This window comes from Gavialis gangeticus, unplaced genomic scaffold, assembly GCF_001723915.1.
Source record: "Gavialis gangeticus isolate Ggan-Ray unplaced genomic scaffold, GavGan_comp1, whole genome shotgun sequence".
NCBI lineage: Eukaryota > Metazoa > Chordata > Crocodylia > Gavialidae > Gavialis > Gavialis gangeticus.
In genome coordinates this window covers 54,715,315-54,722,213 of record NW_017729024.1, presented here as the reverse complement: position 1 = coordinate 54,722,213, position 6,899 = coordinate 54,715,315, and positions in this window count along the sequence as shown.

Sequence of the window (6,899 nt, the reverse complement as noted above, 5' to 3'; positions counted from 1 at the left end):
GCAGCCATGGACTTTTTTGAATTCTGGGAGCAGGTAAGACTCCTCTCCCTCCTCTCTCCCAGCACTCCATCTCCACATGCTCAGCGCCACAGCACTCATTTCCCCACCTCCCCTGCCAGGGCTTTTTCCAGGGCACAAACCCTGCTAGTTACACCTCTGCCTCTGATCTCTTTTTATCTTTTATGTGATCTAATTTTTGTTTTATTGTGGATGAAACCAAGCTACTACTCCAGGAGTCTCAGTCAGGAGGTGAGCTCTCGTCACGTCACTGGTGAGTTTCCCAGGTATTCAGCACTTTGGGACATCAGTGCCACTATAGCCAGGGACTGTGCTATTCTGCAGGTATAAATGAAATTCTTTTCCTCTCTAATGCCAGTGAAGCTGTAGGGCACCCTGAAAAAACAGATTCATCTTAATTGACCATTCAGATTTTCTTAGGTGTAAATAGATGCACTCTGTCATTGGATTTGACTATAAGTCTCTATGTAACTGAGAATGAAGTTATCAAACTGTCTGCCTTTGCCTTAATTCAGGCAGCTGTGAGCTCTGTGGATGACACTGGAGTTAGTTAAATGTTGCTATTTTATTTCTTTATCTTCCTTAAAACTAAATTTAGCCACTGGGATAAAACTGTTCTGAAGCTGCAGGTATCGGAGCAAAGTCATCTTCCCATGCTGAGTTCTGTTAGAGACGCTGCATGTCCCTGTGGACTCAGCTGATATACTAGAAAAGCCTATTTGAAGTCTTCTGGCTGTCAAAGAGATGTTTTTATATTTCTCTCCTTCCCAGTGACTCTAAGGGACTGTAGATGACTGGTCCCAGGGTCAGAATCCAAATCTGTGGTCAAACTGCTGATACAGCCTGCTGCAGGACAATTATGCATCATTATCTGGCACTAATGTTTCTTGGACTTCATGTTAATACAGGATGGATCCAAGTTTTCAAATGTGAGCAAGTTGTTTCCTCTGTGGTTATTCTAATAAATGTACAATTGTCACACAGATGTTTGTGTTCTCTTTCTAGACGCATTGGTTCAGTGCCACAAGTTGGCAAAGCCTCTGTTCTTTGCTACTGAGTTGGTAGTTTTCACCATACTTTAAAATTTTATAGTCTCTTTTAATTATGAGCTGATACAAGACCATCCCAGGGATCCAAACTGCCAGTATCTGCTGTGCTGTGGGTGAAGATTTGGCATAACCCTTTATATCTTGAAGTCCCATTCCTCCTATGATATCAGGTGAGAGAAGACAAAGAATTGCTCTTGGCACCATTTTTATTGGCCATCCAATTAATATGTCTGAGGAGAAATTTTTGTACTCTTAAGGGAAGTTTGGTTCAGTTTATTAGCCAGTGAATACCTCTAGTTTGTTTTTTATAGTGGACTCATGGCTCATTAAGTAAGTATAAGAGCATTAGCATGTCCTGATTATTGCAAGCACTTTCCTTTCCTGATATGACTGTGCCAATGCTTCATTTTTGTTAGGCTTCAACCAATGAGCTGAGTAGTACATTAAGAATTGCCTCCAGGCCACATGGTGAAATATTTGCAACTCTCCCATTCTGCATATTGGCATCATGTCAGAAGTAGCAAGGTTGGTGTGAATGTCCTCAGAAATATGCTAAGTCCCATGCATTCCTTTACTCCTGAAGTACTTTGGTATCTTGTTTAGAGTTCAAAAAGTTGACAAGTTCAAGTATCTGGGATCAACCATTCAGCAGAATTCAAAGTTAGATGAAAAGTTGAACCATCAAATAACAGCAGGGTAGACAAACTGGAAATTGGCGACAAGAATATTATACGCCAGGAAAGTATCAGTGAAGCCGAAGGGGAAAGTCTACGAGACGTGTGCATCCAGTGCTATTGTACAGAGCGGAGACATGGCTCTGAAGAAAACCCAAGAAAAGAGACTGAACATGACAGAGATGAGAATGCTTCAATGGATGTGTGGGGTGACGAAGATGGATAAAGTGAGGAATACTTGCATCACGGGACTGGTGAAGGTAGTGGAGGCATCTACAGAAAGTATAAGAAAGAAGACTGGTGTGGTATGGGCATGTTCAAAGGAGTCCAGAAGAATGGGAAAAGAAGTTACCAGAATGGCACTACTAGGGAGAAGGGGAAGAGGAAGACTGAAGATGAGATGGGGAGATATAGCAGAGAGGGACATCAGAGAGAAGGACTTTGAAGAAGATGCGTATGACCAAGGCTGCTGAAGTTCCAGGATCTGCAACAATGACCCTGTTTAGATGGGACAAGTGAGGGAAGAAGTAGTAGTTTAGAGCAAGTTCAGCACTGTTACTAACACTGACAGTGTTCTACATGTTTGATTTTCACATTTTCTAACTCAGAAACTAAGCTGCAGAAAACATCTCAAAACAGTGAGAAATTCCCTTTCATATTAGTTATAAACTTATCTGCACATAGATACATCCTCAGCATCATGGTTCCATTACTGGAAATTGTGTCATTATCCTGTCCATTTGCAGGGTAGCTGCTACTACAAAGCTATCCCTCCTGCTTACAAGCACCAGCTTCATGGACAGTTCTGCCCAATGTCCGTAGCACTTTCACAAACTCAGAGTCGGTAGTAGACTCCTTCTAGCATTTCAGTTATTACTATGTATTAAAACTAGCAGGTGGATGATAGGTCATCCCCTATAGGAAAGTCAGTATATATTTGGATTAAGCTTCCCAAAGGTCTTACCCACTTTTCATCTAAAGTCCTTAATACAGCTGTATAAGGTCCCTTCTAGGCTTGGACTCTACTGTAGATGATGTGCAAGTGGCTAAGATGAGAATTTTTTGGCTCTGCTCTGTTTGTCCAATGACTTTGGTCCAACAAGGGTCAACACAGGCTCATGGTCTGGTGCATTCTATATCCATCAATTAAACGTAAATGCAATCCCATGTTCAAGTTTCTTGAAGGGGATTTTTCCCCCCTTTTTTATGACTACAGTTGCAAAACTGGTTAATGATTTTTCCTGTGTCTGTGACCATGGCCAGGATTTCTTATGTTCTTAACATGTATAGTCAACATGTATCTGTCTGAGCTTCATTCCTGCTCATACTCATGTTGTGCTACACAACATTTGAGTTTTAAATTGGCATTTTCATGCTTTCATTTATGTACAAGGAACTTGCTGAATTTATTTTGGGTCTAGATGCAGTGTATTTACAATGGCATTGACTTTGGAGGTTACTGTGGCATCACTGAGCTGTTTGGTTCATTGCACACCAAATATCTCTTTCCTGACACCTGCCTTTGTTCAGCTGTATGAGATTTATTTGCCTGTGTATTTTTCACCTCCTTTGGGGAGGACTACAGACTGCAAATCTGTCCACTACTTCTCTTGAAGACGTAACACCCCTTTCATGCCTTTCATGCATGATAGATCTTGCCTTTTTCTTTTGGGACCTGTAGGTGCAAATGGACAGTCTCTGGAGTCTCCTTTGTGCATTCACCAGGCAGCTTTGTAGTTGTGTGACAGCCTGTGAATATTGTGCCTTGCTTCTCTTTCAGTCCCTTGGATGTTCCCTCAACTACTCTGCAAAATGCAGCATGTTGGCATATGGGCAGCTGCTGTTTTCATAACTGGTGGTTGTACCATCTATCTGTGTTCTCTACATTTCATTGGTGTCTTTTAGGGGTCTAATTAGCAGCTTCTTGTCTACTTTTTTATTGCCACAGTGATCCTGTTCTAATATCTTCATGGAACTGAGAACACGTACAGTGTATCCCCAGGCTCTATGCAGCAGTTCTAAAGAGCTGTGCAACGCTGTTTGTTTGATGAAAACCTTATTTAAATTACACTCCTGAACTTTCAAGGTGGGTCCCATTAAAACACACACATCAAAACTTGTCCTTTTCATCAGTATATTTTTGCTTCTTTAGTTAAAAGAGAATTTCCTGGATTTTATGGGCACCCCCTCCCTTGTAGCACACTTTCCTTGGGATTCTTCCAACTCCCTGTCTTTGCATAGTTTAACTATTCAGGAGCTACAAGAAGGCAGTTGCCATAGGGACCATGTTATTCCATCTCCGTCTCCCTTTTGCACTCTCCCAGCTCATATCCTGTGGAGACTGGGTCCCCACTGGCCGTTGTCTCTCAGATAGTAAGCCCCTTCTCTAGCATCTGAAAGTCCCTTCCCCATTGCCTGCAGCAGAGTAGTGCACACTTCCCTGGGGTCTCTCTGCCTCTAACACCCCCCTGCTTAGAGGCTATAGCATGACTAAGTGCTTGCACAGTTTACACAAAACTGGACGTGATTTTTTTCAGATACATGCACATCTTTTCCTGTCTTATTACTTTTGAGGTCTGGAGAGTCTATGACTTCTATATGACTAGCTTTTCATTTCCTAGATCAGCTTCCAGTCCAGCACTGGCACTGAGTATATATTCCTCACACATGCTTTCGGTTTGGTGAATTTTTTTTTCATACAATGAGCTGAATTCATCTGTCCCACTCCTCTATCTATTGGAGTCTCTTCTTAGTTTGCATTAGGTACTTAGAAATACTGGTAGCACTGTCTCTTAATGCATCAGAAACAGACATCCCATGAGTACAATTCTTCCACTGAGGGAGAAAAATCAATAAGCATTTCACTTTTATATTGCTAGCCTCTTTTGCAAGAACTAGGAGTCACAAGCTGACAGTCATCAAGTCATCTGTCTTTTGAATTCAATTATATTTTGTGATCGGCAGTGGATTGACGATATTCTTTGTCATAAAGTCAGTATTTACTTGGACTCATTTCTCAACTTCCTGCTCTTCTTCAGAAAAGGCAGTTCTTGTTGTCAAAGTCTGTCTTAGCAAATGCAGCATCTTTCTAACAAAGTGTGGGTGGCAATAGCAATGTATTTATTCTTTCTTTTTTTAAAGGGGAAATTCATCCAATTATCTCTGGGGCAGTGGGCTCAAAACCAGGCTCCTCCCACTCATTTTTGCTACTGAACTCTATACCTCTGCAATACAGTGGAATACATTGGCAACCTGATGAGCACTTTTGTACTTCTAGTACACAAACAGCACCTAGCTCCTTCTGTAGAACCTGGGGAACTAAAAGAACTGATTGCTACTCTCTTTCAGTTTGAAGCTACTTCCCTCAAACCAGACAATTAAGTGACTACTCCTTTCCTGCTTTCATCGCCACCACTTTTTCTTGGTCTCCCTCACTCCACAATGGAGGAAATCATTAGCTCCCTCTTTGGGAGTATAGGTTGTGTAGAGTTAGATATGGTTATTTCATCCTACTTTCATCTTTTAATTACTCCTGAAGTATCTTTGATTATTCAGAAAGTCTGCAACCTAGGTTTTTGGGTTTTTTTAAATTCCTAGATAAGATTCTGGTCCCGTACTAGTATCTAGCAAGTGTTCCTCAAATCACTTTTCTCTTTGGCTAAATATTTTGTTCCAATTTGATAAAGAGACAACATGCCATATTACTCTTATTCACTGGAGTCTCTCCTCATTTTCAGTAGTTTACAAGAAATCACTAATATTATTTTTTGCTGCATGGGAAGCAAACATTTTACTATGGCTGCCTTCCTTCTACAGAGATATGAAATCAGTAGATTCACCCTATGCCCCTGGCCTCTTTTGCCAAACACGGAGTGCCACATTTTTTATGTTCTCTATCTTTGGAATGGCTTTTATCTGTAGTGATTGTCAGTAGGTTTGGAGATGGTCTCTGTTACAAGGTCAATATGGAGCCGGACTCCTTTCCCAAAATCATGTTTTCCTTCAAAAAGAGCAATTACTTTTGTCAAAAGTTTCTTTGGCACAACTGGTAACTTGGAAGTGTCGTGTTTAAGTCACTTATTTATTGTTAATGTATAAGCTCATGGAGGCTTGTGCTGTGTGTTCATAGTGAATTCAATTTCCATGCAACAAAGACTGAACATCTTAACATACTGAGAAATGTTTTCTTCTCCTACCCTCAACATGCACATATCAAATCTTTGTTTCTGTTAGGCCCATAGGCAGAGGGAGAAAAATTATTTGAGTGGAATGAGCATGTGTGTGCTCTCCACCCTACTGCCCACACCCAGCAGGTAAGTCTGTGGGGGAAGAGGTAGGGGGAGGAGGTGTGTGGGGGGCGCAGATCAAGATCCCCAAGGTGAGAGAGAGAGCAGGGCACAGGCAGGGGCAGGGGTGAATGGGGCCCTGGTCGGGCTGGGTGGCGGGACAATCAGATCCCAGGCAGCTCATCCAGGGGCACTGGGGCCTCCTGCTGCTGTGCACACCCTGGCGGAGGCCCAAGGGGCATGTGCCCCCACAACTGTGTGTGGAGGGAAAGCAGATGCCACTGCCTTGAGAGCCATGCAACACCATGTGCATCCTGCTGCTGGGTGGGCAGGGGGCACAACGCAACCCAACAGCGGCAGGCACATGACATTGCGTCACTCCTGGGGCAGCTGCAGCAGGGTGCAAAATGCACCACACAGCAGCAGCTGCCTCTGTCCTGCACAGATATGAGGGCACATGCCCCCTGGGTCTCTGCCGGGGTGCACACAGTGGCAGGAGCCCCTCTGTGCTCCTGGATGAGCCACCCAGGCTGCGACTGTCCCACCACCCGGCCCGACCAGGGCCCCATTCACCAAGGCCCCTGCCCCTGCCTGTGCCCTGCTCCCTTCCTCACTGTGGGGGTCTTGATCTGCCTCCCAAGCTTCTTCCCCTTCAGAGAGTAGACTGGTACTTGCCTGCTGTGCTGGGCAGCCAGTCATCCACATGCTGGGCTGCAATCCTGGCTGTGTGTGCCCCTCCTACCCCTGCTGCAGCTGCTCAGAGCCTGTGGCTGGGCTGCCTTGTGGCCCTACCTGCTGGCCCACATTTGGGGGGGGGGGGTTGAGCCCCACTAGGCCTTGGCCTTCTGCCACCTATGGTTAGGCCTCAGGAG